We start from the raw sequence: 20,128 nt of genomic DNA on the forward strand, positions 1-20,128 counted from the left end.
CAAAAAGAAGAAATAAAATCACAAACCATGTCTTTTTTTAATCACCTCCAATTCATAAAACAAGATTTCTACTAGTAGGGTCTAAGGCATGGGATTTGGTGACAGAAAGAGAATACAGCTACATGGTTATTCATAGAGAAAGGAATAGAGAAATAAAGATACATCCAAAAAGGTTTTAGTAAGTTTGAGGACAAACTTTTTGATGGAGATGGAGAAACTCTTGTCCTTTTTATCTGTGACTCTAGCAGTCTGTTATTAATTGGCAATAAATTCAATTAATTTCCCCAAATCAAGTCTGGTTTGCCAGTGGCCGTACTTGTCTTGACCCATGAGCTTTTCCATTGTACTTTCTCCCCTTCTCCTGCCGATGAGAGAGAGTGATAGAGTGGCTGGGTGGGCACCTGGCAGCCAGCCAAGGTCAATCCAGCACACTTACATGGCACATTATTCCAAAGACACAAAGGCTTTATTTTTACATTAAAATCAGGAACCCAAACAAGTTGGAAATTGTTTTCTGAAGAAGTCATGACTTCTTGGACTGTTCTAGTTTCAGTGGTGATCACTGCTTTATCACTAAAACAATGAAATATAATGTTTGATACTAAAACAGTGAGATAAGTACTTGAATTTTGTAAGGGAAGTTGCCGTCTGCTATACCAATTTCAGTTGTATCAAAGTGTAGAAAGAGTAAAAAATGTATCGTCTTTCACCTGGGAGGCATTGTATTTCCCATGCAGTTTCCTGCTGCATGAACAGTTCAGCATTTTTTCCCAATTTACAGAAATGTATGAATTGTTGTAGTAGACCGTAAGCTTGAGAATTGATGTTTCTAGTAGATCAGTTAAAAGATATAAATAACATTTGTCAGGGATAATAGATTTTCCAAGTCAAAGGAAAAAAACATTTCCAAAATGAGTCAATTTCAATCTATTTTTCTTTAATATTAAGTACTTTATTATAGAAAATGGAGATCTTTTTTCTTGAGTACAGAGTTAGACACACATGGCAATATTTATAAATGTAAAAATGTTTTTTTTTTTTAATCACTTACTATGTTTAAAAGCACAATTAAAAAGAATAACGAGGTAGAAATTTTCATCAACTTAAGATTTACATGTCAGGTGAATGTCTAGTTTTGTTAAAGTTAGCTTGTGATCTTTCTACTAAGACCAAAAGATCTTTGAAGTAATCTAAGGCCTGACTCTTCTCATGACTACAAATATTTATGACACCTAAATTTAACTTTTGGGCTGTAAATGAAAGTCAACATACACGGATTAAGCTGTACTTATTGTGTTACTGAATTACAGAAAAGATCAGCTATACCCAAATTCGAAAAAGAGGTCATGATACGGAGAGCTCTGAGGACTGCTAGCAATCCACACATAATTTCGCTGATCTAGAACCACAAATGGTAGAAGTTAATATAATTTTAGTGAAGTAGAAGGGCTCTGTATTGATTTACCTTTCTTGTGAAGAGAAGAACAGCACTTGGCTTAGCTCCCTGTATGAAAGTGAATTTTTCTTGTCATAGTGAAGAAGAAAAGAAGAATTGAAACTGTCCAGGAATATGTTTCATTAATGTTGTCTTTTCTATAATTGTTTTTTTTAATTTTAAAGTTTAAGGTATATATAATATATAAATATTTTTTAAGGCAACGAACAGGTCTTTTCATCAATCAGGAAATAGAAGGAGATTCCTTTCAGGTTTGTTGTCAATATGTTTCTAGTTTATTGTATATAGAAAGTCTGACAGCAAAGAAGATGTCATGACTAATCAGCAGTAAGGTAATTAATGCCTCAGATAACAGAAGTCGCTCCCCCCCCCGACGTCTGAAATAGAGGAAAAACATATTGCTAGACACTTTAAAATGTTTTTATGTGGTTTACATCTTTCCCTCATTTTAGTTAAAACAAAATATCTGACCAGTAGAAGTTCCAATGTTTTGTTCATATGCTATAATGATATTACAAAAAAAATCCTAATTGTAGTGTCAGCACACTGCGATTGCTTCTGCAGCATGTGTGGTGTTTCTCTGCATATGCAAGCCAAGCCTGATATCTCTCAGGACTAGAGACAGCTGGGTTTGGAGAAGATAAAATTTAGGCTTTGCTTCTTATCAAGGGGAAAAAAGGAAGTAACTTTTGGACTTAATATATCTGAATGAATGGTTAAATAGATTGTGTGACAGTCACATCTGACAGTTTTATATGTAGTCTTTATGAGTGGGGATTAGGTAAAATGAATTGCTGCACTGAATTTGTTTTCCTTAGTTAATGGAAAAAGTTTTCATTTTAATTCATCCTGTATTCATAATTGAAGTCATGTTCAAACTGATACCTAGTGCATACTAGAAAATTTTCAGAAATTCTGAGTTTATATAAGAAGGAAGAAGGAGAGATCTATATTATTTTATCATACTGTTAGGATTTCAGAAAAAGGGATTTGCCTTTCTCAAATAAAGTTTCTTCAAAAAACTAATAAGTTTCTAGAAGTACTTCATACTTGATGAATTGGCATTTTCAGATGAAAAACATTTTGTCCAGTTCTAACTAGTGTGCTGTTGCATTAATCAAATTTCCTGGTTTGAGATGCAGCACATCCTGTGAAATTCCTTGTGTTCCACTTCTTCTAGTCAGCGGAGAGTGGAATGTCAATTATGATTATAAATTATTGTTATATCTTCTTCAAAGGCACTCTATCCTTTCTTAAGGGCTGTTACTATTTGATTCCTGTGAGGCACAAAATACTGGGCTAGACTTTTTCCTCAGGTGTTAGAATATGTTTTAACATGAAGAAACAAGTCAGCAAGCACATTCACAAGACACAACCAGGACCATTTTGCATCTGATGAGAAAGCTTTAAAAAGGAAATAAAAAAGCCTGTGTAATACCCTGAAAAATGCCAAGATTCAGGCTGTTGATGGTGTTGACATTTATTATCATGAGTTTTTTACTGGAGGTATTTTTTTCCACTTTCACCTCTCTACCATGAACAGTGGAAGATAGCCTATGTTTTATGTGACATTTTATTTAGAAAGGTGATTCACGATACTTTTGTCCAGAACCTCTATAAAGACAACACAGAATCAAAGAATAATTTAAGATGGAAAAGAGCTCTAGAGGACATCTGGCCCAATTCCCTGTTCAAACCAGTACGAGCTTCAAAGTAGATCCAGAAGAATGATATGAAGGTCAAAACCAGGAATCCTTACTTCTAGAATCTCCACCTGAGACTGGCTTAGTATACAACCTCATACTTCTCAACACGCATATTTCAAAGTTCAAGTATAAGCATAAACAGGAAGACCTAAATATGGAATACATATAATCAGAATATTCCTCTTTCCTCTCAGAGTACAATTTCCAGATATAAGATGATTGTCTTTTGTTAAATTGTCTCTAATGAAAAGTTAATTAATAATGGATTTCAGAGCAACTGAAAGAATCAACAGTTTGCTTTATCAATATAAATCTATTTTGTTACTAGATGCAATATAATTACTTGAGGAATGATCTGAGGAAAAAAATAGTTACTGCAAAGACACTGAGAAGGTGCAGCAAATCCAGCATTGCGGGCAGCCCACAAGCCAGAGTGAGAGAGCAAAAGTAAAATTATGAATTGCTTTAGTCATTTCACGTAGATGTTTGAGTCAACATGACACAATGGTCACAAGTTAGAAACCATCAATTTTTTTAAAAATCATGAAGATTGATTCAAGCTGATAAGTAGCACACAGACTATTCCACTCAATAATCCCTAGACCTTTCCTGTTTGCTAACAGTGAAAGCCTGGTCAATAAAGTTGTGATAACCATAAGCTTTAGACCACAGACCAAGAGCAAGTAAGTTACAGTAACAACCTTAAAACAATAGGAGCCAGAAGAAAAAATACCTGATTGTTACTTTTGGAACCCTCAAATATAAGATGTACAGCCTAGAGAAAATCTGAAGTGACAAGACGAAGAAGGTCATAGGAATCTGAAGTCTCCCTTACATAACAATATAATACAGAGGTAGAGAGAAACAGCTTAGTTTCTATGGTTTTCAAACCCTGGGACAAAAGAAGAAAAAACATTCAACCTGTGTAATTCAGGTCATGTTTTAGGAATAATGATTCTGTGGTAACTTCTTTTAAGTAAATTCTGGTATAAGTTTGTAGATATGAATAACTGATTTTTTTTTTTTTCCCTTAACATTTAGAAATGCCTGAAAAAATCAGAAGTCAGATCAGAACCATTCCATGGAAACCTTTGTGTGAGGATCTACTTTCTTTTGCTGTTCAGAATCTGGTGACTTCATTTGACAGCCTTTTATTGTACTGGAAAAGGTGCCAAGTAGATAATCCCTATACACTCTCTTCATCTCTTTTACAACTTACTGTGATGGATTTGAAGGCCAGAACACAGAACTTTTAATCCATTCCTTATATCAGGAGCTATATAATAATAGAACAAAAAAACCCCCTATCCTTCCAACAGAGAAAAATATGCTGAGATCCAAACAATGAATGTGTTTAGACCCATTTTAACTGCATGGGTTAATTGTAAGATGAACATTTTTTGTGCTTCAGAACACAGTGTAGGGGAGAGACAGGAGGGAGGTAATGCTCTAAAAAAACATGTAGCAGTTTCAAAATGCATATGCTTTTGAGCCTAATTAAGCATATGCTTAAGCAATTATTGATTTCATGTGCTCACTCCAGGGCTTAGAATGCAGAAAGCATTTTGTGACACGGGGAAATATGCTGTTATGCAACGCTGAGAAAACTCTGGAGGCAGCTGAGTAGAGTTTATCTTACTAATGTCGTTTGTAAAAGCAGATTCATTTCTGTCAGATCTGCCAAGGGGAAGAGTCAGATCTAGACACATGAGAGTATGTGTGGAGTATAGACAGAAGAAAAGAACAATGTATAATACCTAATCCATTCCCTAACCTCTCTATAATATATCACACATGCAGTTGTACTCAGTGACAGTTGAATCTATTGACCTCAAACCAAGTAACTCAAATCAAGTACCAGCTATTTTTCTTCTAATTTAAGATTCAATTAGCTTTAGATTTCTCCTTTAGGAGTGAAAAGGCGGTAGGCTTGGCCTTCCCAGGAACCTTTGGTGTTTATTCTTTCTGGCTTCATAAAACATTCTCTTTATCATCTCTGAAGAAAAATTTGCCAAGGAATGGATGTTCCAATGACCTTCCTGTGAATGCTGTACTGAAGTGGTGTCTTTTACTTGCTGGACTTCTGAACTGAACCCACTGCTAAAAGTTTCATCCACCTTTTGAAATGAAGTCTGAGTTTTTTCCTAACTTAATAGCTTATTGCTACAGTTTGACATATGCAATAAATTTAGGAACATTGCATATTGCATGCACCCAGAAAGCCCAGTCCATTTCTACATGAAAGCACTTGAAAATACTTCATTTTTCAGTGGTTAAAGTTCCCATATATTTTGCATTGCGGTAGCAACAACAATAATAATCTAGAAGTAAAGATGATCTTCTTGTTTCACTACAAAATTTTAAATATGACAGTACTAAGAAGAGCAGGTTTTTGGAGACCCGGAAATAGTATGTTTACCTCATTTGTGCTGTTTATATTCTGATAATGTGCTGTCTTGAATTCCTTGGGATATTTTTTGACTGCCTGTAAATTTACAACTGTAATACCATCTGGCACAGCAATTTCATGTCAGCTATTTTCTGTGGAAACAGATTAATGCATCCCTGAAGCTTTTTTTCCTTTATTTGAAGAGAATTTTCAATCCATTAAAAGCATTCAGTGAAGGGAAAGGAACTGAAAGCAATCTGTTTTCCAGTTCAGGCATAATCTGGCTCTTGATAATAGACACCATATAGATAACAGTACAGTATTAATCGGTACTGTTTAGAAAAAATTTACATCTCTCCATGAGCATTGATTTTGGAGGCAGTGAATAGGGAGTGGCTTCAGCATCAGTATCTATTGTTATTAACACGTCAGAAGGTGCATTTGCAGGTAATAGAGAAGGTTAAAATAAATATTCAATAGGGATGGTTATCTTTTCAGGTAACACCTTCAAAATGCTGTATTCTGATCATGAGCAGGGGTCTAAATGGGCTAAATGGTCTTTGTGGTTGCAGCTCAAACACAGAAAATAAATTTTGTTTTACTTCATATCTCTCTTTTCATATATGTTCTTCTCTAGTTTCAAAATCTCTGAAAGTACAGGCACATAAACTAGTTTCTTCATGGGGAGAAGGGTGTTAAATTCAATTTTGGAGTGAAGGAATATTCCCTCCATGATTCTTTAAAGGCATACACCTCCCAAACAAAAGGCAGACTCTGGAGAGACACTGGAGTGGGGAAATTATCAGGTTTCAAAAGATAATTGAAAAAGTATGCTACGGGAGGTCATGAAGACAATAGGATCACCAAAGATACCACATCAAAGCAAGTAGCTGAAGGAAGCAGGAAAGCTGGGGAGGAGAAAGAAGCAGAGGATGGGAGGCTTAGGAAGGGACAGGTCTGACAGGTAGTAGGTGTAAGAATACGTGGAAGCAGCTTAAAGGAGGATTAGCTTCTGTGGGTGAATGTGAGAAAATCCCATGAGTCAGTATCTTATGGGAAGACTGTTTTAAGATACTAGGAAGGAAAAATGTAACATTAAACTGCAGCAGCAGAATTGTTTCTTATGTTTTTCTTTAATCCCTAAAGAAACAGAGACTGAACAGTGATTGACTCATGTCTGGGATGAAACAGAAGTCAAGTAATACATATGATATGTCTAGGAAGATGAATAATATTTTGGATTTCAAGAACCACTCTCAGAGACATATGCTTTGCATCACTGGCTGCCTGAAGGAACATTTCAGGATATTTTGAGACGATAAAGCAAAGTGTCTGAGGGAAGGCCTTAAGCCCTGAAGTGTTCCAGAATGGTCTAAAATGATTCTTTGGCCAGAAAGAAGACAAATGGGATTGATTTTTAAACATCTAAAACTTCTAAAAACACCCCAGCTTTTAAAAATACATATTTTGCAGAAGTAGGTATAAGTTATCTGGGCCTACTGATTTTAAAATATTTTCCCTTAGTAAATGCTGTATAATATCCTTCTTAGTTATAGAAGGTGTTTCATGATTTTTACACGGTGTAAGTACATAAAGCCTTTTTTGAAATACAGAGTGTACTTCTTTTAAAAAGATTTTTTCCTTCTGCATGCCTCATTATTAGCAATTTGATGATTCCCATGAATAAAATCAAGCATAACATCCTGTGATGACTCATATCATCTCTTAATTTTGATTTCAAAGACATTTCAGAATCTCTTAAGTTTCTGAATGAAAATCATCTAAAATCCTTGATCCTCTGGAAAGCTAAAGATATCCGATAATGGAAAATCTCCTTTTCGTGGTAGCATTTTATTGACTCCCAGGAAAAATTGTATTACAAGCTCACTAGCAGGAGAGGACATTTTACTATTGAATTTTCACAAAAACTGTGAACAAACAAATTTTTTTTCTCTCTTGATTGCTCAAACTGTGCTTCTGACAACATGGAATGTGATTGGCTTTTTCTTAAAACCATTCTCTGAGCACACAACAATTTTTATAGTTGAGTCTAGGTAGCAACAGTATTTATTCCAAGGTTGATGTAAGTAATTTTAATTTTGCAGATCCTCTGTATCTAACCTCAGGGGCCACACATTTATCTCTAAAAATATTTTTTTTCTGTTGTGCTTTAACCTTTTATGTTTAGTGAGTACTTATGTGCTTCATCTTTTTCTAACAATAACTCAAAACATAATGCAACTGGTACTTTATAACATATATTATACGGAGCTTTATGTGTTTTATTCCTTTTGGGGAAAAAGCATGTGCTTTGTTTTGGATTTAGCTACCTCAGTAGTACCAATAGGAAGAAGTGTATGTTCATAGGCATCAATATGTCACTTTCCTTTAATATTAATTATTAATATTATAAATTGTACATAAGAATGAGACACCTCTAATATGCTCTTGAAATTTAGCTGTGGTGTATCCTCTCCACCTGTATATGTATAAATTTACACAAAACCAAGTCAAGTCAATACTAAAGCAGCATTGATTTGGAATCCCTAGAATATTTTTAATGGAACCATGCATGCTAAGAAAAAGAAGCAGATAAAAAAGTGTATACAAGGAGTAATGTTATATATTACCTCACTGAGCTGTAAATAACTGCTTACAGGAGTCCAAGAACAGTTAAATTACTCTCAGAATTCTAGAGATACGGAAATAAGTAATTGAAATAAGGCTACATCTATGCTACATGGTGAAGTAATTCTTGTGTGGACACTCTTTGACTGCCAGAGAAATACCTCCTCTTTGGGAGATGAGGGAAAAACAGTCCATAAAAAGTGTCTGTGTGGCAAGGTTTGCAGAAACTTCTTAAGAAAATAATGAAGAGGTTGAATAATTGCTTTTTTTGAAATGATTATTGCCAGTGAGCCAGCTGCTATTTAAAAGTTGTAGGAAGAGACAGTGCTTTTATTCATTATCTTCCTTTTCTCCTTAATCAGCTTGAAAACAGCAGTGAACTCTAAAGAGTCTGCAGATGATACAAAATATTCAAGACACTACGATTTAAAACTAGCAATACAGAATGACTAGCAATAAAATGATGGATGTAACACTGTCAACAATGCAAAGTAATGTGCAGGGGGAAAACCAACCTTAACTATGTTTACACATCGGCAGGCTCTAAATCAAATATTACCTCTTGGGAACAAGGTCTTTGAGCCACTGTGAATGCTTCTCTGAAAACATCTGTTCTCTGAACATTAGCAGTTGAAAATGGCAGAGATATTTCATATTACTAGAAAAGAAATGGAGAGGGAGCATCTAGTTTTATTTTACTGCATAAATCTCTGATGCACCTACAGCTAACAAAATGGTGTGCAGTTCTGGTCATTCTGTCTAAAAATAATTAGAATACATATGTATGTTCTAACTCCCTATACAGGCAGTGAGGGCACCAAGGAAAATAATTAGGTCATAAGCTCTTACAAAAAGGGAAATACATTTCAAGTGGGGAACTTTTGGTTCTGTTCATTTTATTGTCTGGATTTTTTTCCTATGTAATTTGTGGACTACAGTGTTGCAGACTGCTGTGGAAACAAAAAGATCAGAAAGCGATGACGTACATTCATGCACAATGGGTTCTTTTATGCCCATCTTGAAGACAAACTGCTCAGCGCTGCAATCCTCTCTATCACATGATGACAGGAGCCTCAAGAGCATTTTGTACCAGCTGAGATGCCTCAGGATCTCACAAAATGACCGTGGATTTATGGATATCTCCTAGTCTTCCTTTACCATCCTCCATTACCAGTGGAGAGAAACAAGAATTTGTGTTTTAGAAATCTGGTTCAGACTCAGGCAAATTTCATCCTAAATTATATGGCTATAGCAGCAGTCTGGATAGCTAGTTCAGATGCATATCTCCGCAATACATATTCATTACCAAAGGGCATTTAGGACCACAACATGTTTAGAAGGCCCAAAATTCAGAAAAGATATTGAATATATTCATAGCAAGCAGACTCCTTAGTGGCTTTCTCAGGTGAATGTATCTATGTAGCTGATATTTTTTTTGTATATTATATGCCCTACTAGTGATATCTGGGCAAACTGAGTAAGAAATCTGACCATACATGGTTGTCATATGTCTAGGTTAACTGAGGACCGAAGACAAAATTTTTTTTTAATATATTGCATCACAGAATTACTGCTTTGGTACTTTTTAGAAGGCAGATAGCTGACATGGAGACATACACAATTTTATGCTAGACAGATGTAGAAACACAGCTACTGTGGCAGATTGGGTTGATGGTGTTGTGGAAGATTGTTATTTTTATTTATTAAGAACAAAGGTTTCAAAATTAGGATCAAAGCTTGAAAGTTTCTTCTTTAAAGAAACCTCAGAAAACAGCAACAATCTGTTGTTGTATTTTGCAAAATCTGCTCTACCTGTCCAATACCTGTTCTTCTCACTGTGCAACTTTCTTATCTGTGCAATCCAGATTCATTTACGAGGGTCTGTTGCTTTTTGGTTGTTAAATTAGAGGCTTTGAGTCCACTACAGTTCTCCAGGCAGATGTGTTCCGCTGACTCACAAGAGTCACCCTCTACTACAAAATGACTTAGTGAGTTCTGATAGAAGGATAGGTCTTATCCACAGCTGAGTGACTTTAATATAATTAATAAGATGTCAAGCTTAAAGCGACCTCGAGGGTTTTGTGTTTTATCTTGCATTACTTCTGTCCTACCTGTTTCCTCCAGCTGGTCCAGCCCTAAACAGAAACTTTCACAAGCAGGAGATTTCTTTCATTACTACAGAAATGCCTCACTGGGCTTTGGTGCCTTGCATATTAAAGCAGATCAGTGTGCTAAATTTGAATCTTAGCAAAGAAAATTACTCAAGGTCTCCTTATTTATAGAACTGACTAGTGAGGAACTGAATTTAAATTCAGATAAATATATGTTTCTTTGAAGTTTCCCCATCAGCACCACTACCTTACTACTTGTCTTTTTAAAGATAATGTATCCTATTACATTTTCAAGATTGAAATCTAGAGAGAAGCATTGTTCCTTCCTTTAATTATCCTGCTCCTACAGCCTGGGGGTTATTTGTTTTTATTTAATAAAAGGAAAAACTGAGACCTTATGGTCAAACCTTGTTCATGCAAACTTCATTTTGAAACTTGTGAAAGTTCTTAAAGAACAGGCAGAATAAGTGCCATTTTCTCATATTTTGAACAGTTACAAAAAACCAGAGATTCATAGCATCATTTGGGTTGGAAATGGCCTCTAAGACCATCGAGTCCCACCATAAACTTAACACTGCCAAGTCTACCACTAAACCATGTCCCTAAGCATCATGTCTATGTGTCTTTTAAATACCTCCAGGGATCGTGACTCAACCACTTCTCTGGGCAGCCTGTTCCAATGCTTCACAAACATTTCTGTGAAGAGGTTTTTCCTAATGTCCAATCTAAACCTCCCCTGACACAACTTGAGGCTGTTTCCTCTCATCCTGTCACTAGTTACTTGGGAGAAGAGACCAATATCCGGCTCACTTCAACTGCCTTGCAGGTAGTGGCAGAGAGCGATAAGGTCTTCCCTCAGCCTCCTCTTCTCCACACTAAACAACCCCAGTTCCCTCAGTCACTCCTCATAAGACTTGTGTTCTAGACCCTTCACCAGCCTCGTTGTACTTCTCTGGACACACTCCAGCAACTCCATGTACTTCTTGTAGTGAGGTGCCCAAAACTGAACACAGCACTCCAGGTGTGTTCTTACCAGTGCTGAGTACAGGGGCACGATTGCCTCCCTACTGCTGCTGGCCACACTATTCCTGGATAGAAGCCAGGATGCTGTTGGCCTTCTTGGCCACCTGGGCACACTGCTGGCTCATGTTCAGCTGGCTGTCAACGAGCACCCCAAGGTCTTTTTCTGTCAGACAGCTTTCCAGTCACTCTTCCCCAAGCCTGTAGCATTGCATGGGGTTGTCATGGCCCAAGTGCAGGACCTGGCACTTGGCCTTGTTGAGCCTCATGCAAATGGCTTTGACCCATTGATCCAGCTGCTCCAGATGCCTCTGTAGAAGCTTTCTACCCTCCAGTGGATCACCACTCCCACCCAGCTTGGTATCATCTGCAAACTTACTGAGGGAGCACTCAGTCCCCTCATCCAGATCATTAATAACAAGTTTAAACAGAACTGGCCACAATACAGCTGGTGCTGTGCTGTCTGGGCCTGATCTCCCAGTTGTCCTTCACAAGTCCAGTGAGCGCACTCAGAATGAACTGCTCCATAGCCTTCCCTGGTACAGAGGTAAGGCTGTCAGGCCTGTAGCTTCCTGGATTCTCCTTCCAGCACTTCTTGTAGATGGGGATCACATTTGATAACTCCCAGTCAACTGGGACCTCACCGTTTAGCCAGGGCTGCTGATTAATGATTGAAAGTGGCTTGGTGAGCACCTCTGACAGCCCCCTCAGTACACTTGGGTGGATCCCATCTGACTCCATTGACTTGTGTGTGTCTAAGTGGTATAGCAGGTCACTTACCATTTCCCCTTGGATTATGGGGGCTTCCTCTGCGCCTCATCCCTGTCCTCCAGCTCAGGGGGCTGGGTACCCATAGAACAATTGGTCTTTTGTTAAAGGCTGAGATAAAGAGGGCATTAACTCAGCCTTTTCCACATCCTTTGTCACTATGTTTCCCCCTGCATTCAATAAGGACAGAGATACTCCTTAGCTCTCCTTTTGTTGTTAATGTATTTATATTTTTATTGTCTTTGCTGGTAGTAGAAAGGTTCAGTTCTAGTAGGGCTTTGGCCCTTCTAATTTTCTCCCTACATAACCACATAGCATCTTTGTATTCCTGTTGATTTTCCTGCCCCTGTTTCCAAAGGTCAGAAACTTTCCTTGTCTTCCTCAGTTCCAGCAAAACTCTCTGTTCTGCCAGGCCAGTCTTTTTCCCTGCTGGAGCTTTTTTTGGCACATTGGGATGATCTGCTCTAGCACCTTTAATATTTCTTAATGAAGAATGAAAAGTAACTTTTCCTAATATTTGATGAACTGTAACATAACAAGTAGCAAACAGCATGTAAGATCCTGTAAGACATAGAGAATGGAGAATGGGAGAGAATATTGAGAATTTTATACATGTTTTGAAACCTTCCCTCTTTACACATTCATTAAACATTTAAATGGGCTACATCTTGTGATATATTATTGATTGCTTCCTATTGGTAGTTGATTTGAAACATGATCATAAAACCAAATTGTGTTATAAGTAAAAAAAAACCCAACTAATATTTACATAAGCAAACAAATATATTTGCAGAAGTCACATGTTAATGTGGCAAATTTTCTCAGACAATAATCAAGTAAAGCAACATTATATTAAAAATATGATTACCTCATATTATACCTATGCATGGTGATGTAAATATATTTTTTAATATTAAAATTTCAAACAACTGTTTCTTTTATTTTGGAAGTCAATATGATTAGATTACAATTTTTGTGCCCTTTCACTGTAATCTGCATGGTAAGAATATTTCTTGAAAGCTGAATTTAATTTATTTAGGTTAATCAGAAACAGCAGTAGAATGCTATTACTACTTGTACAACAAGAAGCTATTAATGAAATCCAATAAAGCTCTCACAATTATTAAATTTAGAGTTATATTGACATATAATTTAGATTTAGATTTAATATGCTAATATCTTACAGTGTAATGGAGTAAGATCGAAGTGTTGATGATAATTACTTTGAAACTTTCATCATCTTATTGTATTCTTTTGACTAGGTCCCATGACTTGTAGATGACACTGGGAGATTTCTTCTGAAACAATTAACAAATCAAATAATCAACAAGGTTGAGACTAGACATGGAATAATGGTATGTAGACAGCATGCTGTGTGTCAGTGTGATCAATAGCAAGAAAACAGACTTCAGATAAACTGAAAACTCATATCTGGACACTTTTAATTTGGATCATATATTATTGCTCCTGCAGTGGATACCAGAAAAAAAAAAATAGAAATCACTTTTTGCTATGCCATTGTCTGTTTGATCTTTTTCACAATATAGAAATAGAAAATGCCACACAGTAAAGACACCTCTTGTAAGGAGCAAATTCTCTCTTTAAATGGTAGCCACTGTAAAGAGACATCATCAATGATTCAGAAGAAACGACAATCTAACAGGTCCACCATCTGCTTCCTGAAACACAAAATGAAAAACCTTCTATAACAGGAAATTTGTTATCTCAATTTGATAATGCAACAAATGACATAAAACATAATATAGACTTTAAGACTGATACTAATCAAATCTAATTTCAGACAATCAATTGCAGTGCCTAAGCTGGAAATGTACACACACACCCAAGGTCCTGTTCTGGTACTTATTGAGTGTCATTCTGATTTTAGGCAGGATGACTTGCCTACTGAAGTGCCTGCCTCTCTCCTTTCATTATAATGGGAGCCAGTAACATACATATTTCCTGCTTAAATGAGGGGGATGAACCTGGACCTGCAGTCAGGACTGCGACTGCCTTTATGACATCATATATTAAGATTAATTTAGTCAGACTATAGTATCAAGGAAGAGAGTGGACAGTAGGATCCATGGGATCAGAGTTTCTCTCAAGGTGGAAGAAAAATGAATAAATCTAACTTTTCTGGTGTGTCAGGTAAGTGGTGCAGAAAGTGAAAGAATCTGCTGTTGCTCTAACCAAAGAGCAGTCTATTTGCAGGTGGGAAGGAAAGTTTATCCTTTAATTACTCACTTGCCAGAGTTTCTATGGTTGGAGGTAATATATAATTACGTCTTTTGAGTGTTCTGGAACCAAACTGGTGGTGGATTACAGATTGTTGTTAGAGATGGAAATGTGTGAAGTATTGTCATAAGTGCCACATTGCATCCTCTAAATGCAGCTTTATGTCTTGCCTTCATACATTTTTATAATATAGTGAAAAAGATTGTAGATAACAGTTATGCAGGGCTGTGCCTTTTACATAGTATATTTCTTCTGTGAAATATTCTGTTTCCTGTTCCAATAATGCTCCTAAGGATATGTCTATACCAAGACATAAAGAACTGTTCAAGCTCTGTTTGAGATGGGCTAGTGCTGTATTGAGACCTTTGCTCCTGCAAGCAATAGGTCTGTATTAGCATGATACGGTACACAAATATTAGCTCAAATACAGCATCAAACCATTTGCTTTCAGATAAGTCAGTGTTATTCTTCCTGTGTAGCATAGAAATATTCTCAGATTTTCTTTCTTCTTCTGTGAGTATCAATATCTTCCCATATCTCGGCTTCACCAATGTCTTCTTCTCATATCTGGAAAGTTTATATTTGTTTGGATCTCTGAGGCTCAGATAATGGTGAAGAAATGCTTGTGTCATGAATACAGGAAAGGAATGTGAGTTAAGAAGCATGAAGCACAATAATAATAGTCTGTGTGGAAATCATCAAGGAATGTAACACCCCACACTATTAGCTGCAAACTCAGGTCTCCAAATCACTGAACTCTATTATTTTATGAAGATGGTGTCCTTCAGTCTCTGGTGGTGAATCCCTTCCACTGTATAAGAATTCAGAAATATTCACTTGTAAAGGGGTAGGTGAAGCAGCTCTCTGGATTGACCCTCCACTGGGTAAGTAGTTTCCATTTGCTCTGTACCTATTTCACTCAGCTGGTGGCGGTCAGGAATGATGCTGTATTTAAGCTGGGTGACAGCTAACTGGTTCACTTTCACTGGAATGGGCTGGAAACTTGTCAGAGGAGCGGGTCAGTGGGCTGATGTAAGGAGTCAGTAGCTGCTGGCAATGAGGCAGAGGTAAGCAAAAGGGAGACTGAGGACAGTAATCTCTTCCTTTGCACGCTCACAGTTGTTCTGTGGTTTAACCTGGCAGCTGGCAACTAAGCACTAGGCAGCCACTCACTCACTCAGTGCTCCCCTTCCCTCTCCAGTAGGATAGGGAGGAGAAATAGACAAAAGATAAAACTCATGGACTGAGATAAAGAACATTTAATGACAGCAAATGAAATAGTAGTACAAATACTCATAATACTAATACTACTACTATTAATAATAATTAGCATGCAAAACAAACTAAACACAGTTCAATTTTCTCACCACCTGATGACCAGTTTTCAGTCATTCCCTGAGTGGTGATCACAAAACGTGGAACTCATGGATTTTGTAAGTTTCTCAAAACTCCCCAAAAATAACAAACTCCTAAAAAAGTTCATAGTCCCGGACAAGAGAGGATTTGAACTCAAGGAAAAGAAAAAAAAAAGGATTCCTGCTCCCCCGGCCAACCCCCATTTATAAACTGAGTATGACGTCTATGGTGTGGAATATTTCCATTGGTCAGCTTGGGCTAGCTGTCTGGCTGTGCTCCCTCCCAGCTCCTGCGCTCCTGCTCATTATCTGAATATGAGAAACTGAGAAAGTCCTTGATTTCTCAGCAACAACTAAAAACATCAGTGTATCAGCATTCTTCTCATACTAAATCCAAAACACAGCAGCTACTGAGAGAAAAATTAAATCTATTCTAGTCAAAACCAAGACAAGCTGGAAGAGGATATGTCCACAGTTTGAAAGGAGAACCACCCCAATTGTCCAGGTTTCTAACATCAGGGATCCACCATGGCAGAAAATAGCTTGGTACTTGTTTATCCCACAGTTCCAGGTGAATATGCCCAACACCATGGTATTGGCATAAAAGAATAAAGGCTCTTTATAAATGTCATATCTTTTTTTCCCCCCCCTCCCCTCACAACCTTCTTATCATCAGAGGCTGCTTGTAGAATGGGAAAACTAAGCAACAGGGAGCTAAGAGATTCTTTTCACAGTCACCTAAGGGTCATTACTCTTATTCAAAACTGCTCTCACAGGATCAGATATCTGTTTGTTTATAGGGTTTCAGGCAAGAATATACCCATTTATTTTTCTTGTCGGTCACTAAATAATACATAAATAATTTAAGCTCCTTGGGTTTTGACTATTACAGGACCAAGTCAGTGTCTTTAAAAAAGAACTGTTATTTTATTATCTACTGTCAGCATTATCTAAGTTTCTCTTTTTTATGACTGCAAAGTAATGTTTTAGGTGTTTGTTTAGTCACAGCTGAAGTGGGAGATTTGGGCTTACTTCTGTGTCTATTCAGGTGACATAACATTGTGATAGTCATGCATAGCTTTTTCTGGACAGTGCCAGGTGAGAATCTCTTTATATTTTGATTGATGTCTAATTATTTGTTTAATTCCTATTTTTTGAAGCTTTTTATGATTTAGTTGCTCTCCTGTGTGTATTTTTATTAAAACCAAATTCTTGCTCCTCCTTAATTTATTGTACTCTGCTTGCATTTTTGAAATCACACCTACTCCCCGAGCTGTGGTTAGCAACAGAGCCAACATCCACAGACTCATCATAAGAAGGATGTATCTATCCATGCATTTCTGTGAACTCCCAAATGGCATAGCTCATCTCTGAAGCTTCAGGAACCCCGTCGACCTAAAACAAGTCAAAGTCTCAAAGCTTGGCCACCCTTCAACTTTCGTTTCTGAAGAAGTTAGAAAGATTTTTCCAAGTTTTACTATATAGATATTGTAGAATCTCCACTAATCCCTGCATCCTCTCTACTGGGTGGAAATATGTAGGATATGATGCTGAATGCTAAGTTAAGAGAGACTGGTGGCCCTGCTTCCAGTATGGAGCTCTTAGTCAGAATAGCAGTGTATTAAAAACCCCTCCTGGATTCTCTTTTCTTTACCCTCTTTCCTCTCCAGGTAAAAGATTAGGGAAGGTAAAAAAAAACAACACCCCCCTCCCACCCAATCATGTTTATCAGCAGAGACATTGTTATTATTTAGGCTTGTCATTGGTGCAGTGGGAGTGGGGTGGGGGTAGCTGCAAGAGCAGAACCACTCCACATAGTGACATAAAGCCTCAAGTTATTTTTCTGAGGAAGATATGTGTAGCAGGTGGGTATTGATTTCTGTCCAGAGGTCTGTCCTACTACACACACAGGACACACACCAGTCAAGGTCCCTGCCATGAGGTTCTGGTGTGCCCTTCACCCTTGAGGCATGGGAATGGGGCAAAATCCAACCATCTGTGTGCCTGAGTCATGGCGCGGGGTCTCACTGCTGTGTGTGGCCACCGCACCCTGGGCTCAGACTGTTGCAGGGTGGTGGATGTGTCCCCACTGAGGGACTACTGCTGTTTGTACTACTATTTTTTAACTGAAAGAGTCAGCAGCACCCACCAATAGCTTTGTTGGTCACATATCCCCAGTCTCTTTGACTCATGCCCTGTGTAAAGTCTATTAGCTGTGGCTGCCTGGGGTAGCATTTCCTTCTGATCTCCTGCCCAAAATGTGTTACCAGGACATAATAAGGTTAAAAATTTTTCTCTGATTCTTTTCAGTGCACATCTAAACCGTTACAGGAGGGCAGATGTAGTTCAGACCTCATCTAGCAGTGTTTTCAGGTAAGCCTCTCATGATAATTATCTGTGCTGCTTTGTCTTTCCAGCACATATTAGAATCACCAAATGGATTGGAGCTGAGAAGATATAGACCTTGTTTTATCTCAGCTGTACTTATGGGTAGTTTTCACCCTGTGACAAGGCTATTGACTTTTTAATGTATAAAACATTTCAAATTGAAGACTTTAGATACATCAACCTATAGATAACACAAATTGTAGTGTGTGGTGCATTCTATCTCTATCCCAGAAGCACCTTTTTCTCTCCCTTTATCTCACTTTAGCAGGGAACATGACAACTACAAGTGACAAATTCTTACCCTTAGATCCCAATTCAACTCAGTTTGTCAGTTCACTGACTTTTGATTTCCTACTTCTGCTTTCCCCTCCTAGGTAAGCAGCATACAGAACCCATTTATTCTGTCATATCTAGACCAATTTTGAAATATTTAGAGAATTTAGAGCAAAACAAAAGGTGTATTTTATATAACTAAGACAGCTGATTCAGTTGGTCAAGGCAAGAAATACTCCTGCAAGCTGCGTAGATCTAGCTTCTCTTAATATTTTTCTTTCAAGCTTCAAAGCCACGGTTTAGACACTATGCCTGAAGAACTTCATAAATTAATTATGTGCAGAGTAGACATCAGGATAAGTGAAAGGAAAACAAGGGTGTCTATTCTTAGATGTCTTAAGATACTTAGGAAAGGAAGGTTGAGGTCTCTGTGACAATCTGTGAAGGACAGTTCTGTCCTCACAGTCAAGTTACACCTCTGCACATCTTGTGAAATATTCCAAATATTATTAGTGTGTCATCTGTGCTATTGCCAAAACAAATGCTGGTAGAAAATGTGCTACACTGAACAATGTGAAATACACCACATGGTTGTCCATCTGATTTCAGTCTTACAACTATAAATTGTAATCACTGTTTTTCATTTATCATTTCACATTGAGATTTGAAGTTTCATCTTCATTAATGTTTGCTAAAACACCTATCAAATTGTACCAGCTTATGGAACTGTTATTTCTGAGATTTCAGAGTGCGACAAAAGTTAAGGAAGAAGTTTCTGCTGAAGTTTTGTTGACTTTAAGATAAAAGTAGTTTGCTTTCATTTCATCAACACTACTTTGTCTCTTAAGTATTTCAGAACCATATAAGAATTTAGGTGACATTCTGCTGTGCTAAACATGTTTTACCTACTTTGGTACTGCTAGCCTGTAATGAAGTACTATACAACTGTCCATTTGCTGTGGAAGAAGAGGAACAACAAAGGAAAATTATACTGGAGAAAGGGAGGAAGAGAACTGGTTTCATTTGACAAGGACAGAAAAGTCAGGATTTATCAATAAAGGAGGAAAAAAAACCACTGAATTGGGAAGCTGAATAAAATATGTCAAAGTAGAAGGAAGTAGAAAAACTGTAGAAAAGTGTAAGATAGCATACATACAACATTGGTGTTTAAATTTGAGTTTACATCATGGAAATGCACTAAAATTGTTCAAACCTGTTACAGGATTAGAACAGTGACAAGATTTGAAATAAAATAGATCATCTAAATTCAAATCTAGATACTACCTGCTATCAAGGAAGAACAAACTCTCAGTTTTCTAGGTAAAAATTCCATAAATGGATCACTAAATATTTATTAATCCTGCTCAATGCATATATATTTCTTTTAAAATACTTCTTCTGACTGAACAATCTGTAGTTTGCTTCTTTCTTCAAAAATTAGTTCCTCATTATCACTCACTATTTCACCTGTGGAACCACATGGAAAGACCAAAGCACAAATACTTGCAGAATTTGAACGTATCGATACTCTCTCTTTTCTTGTGTAGAGTGCTTGGTCAAAAACAGTCCAAACTATGCCAGTAGCATAATCTCATCAGAACAGTTGTTTATTCATGGTCACAAGTCCCTTGGCACCAGTGTAAACTGAAACAACAACCTCTAGGCAGGCCAAATTGACATCAGTCAGTATTATTATCATGAACTGTGGAACAGTCAAGCACCTCATCATATCTTCTCAATAGTTACCAAGTGTCATGCATCATGTCAGTCTACAACGAAGAGAGATTAATTAGGGG

The sequence above is a fragment of the Opisthocomus hoazin genome, chromosome 8 (genome assembly GCF_030867145.1).
Source record: "Opisthocomus hoazin isolate bOpiHoa1 chromosome 8, bOpiHoa1.hap1, whole genome shotgun sequence".
NCBI lineage: Eukaryota > Metazoa > Chordata > Aves > Opisthocomiformes > Opisthocomidae > Opisthocomus > Opisthocomus hoazin.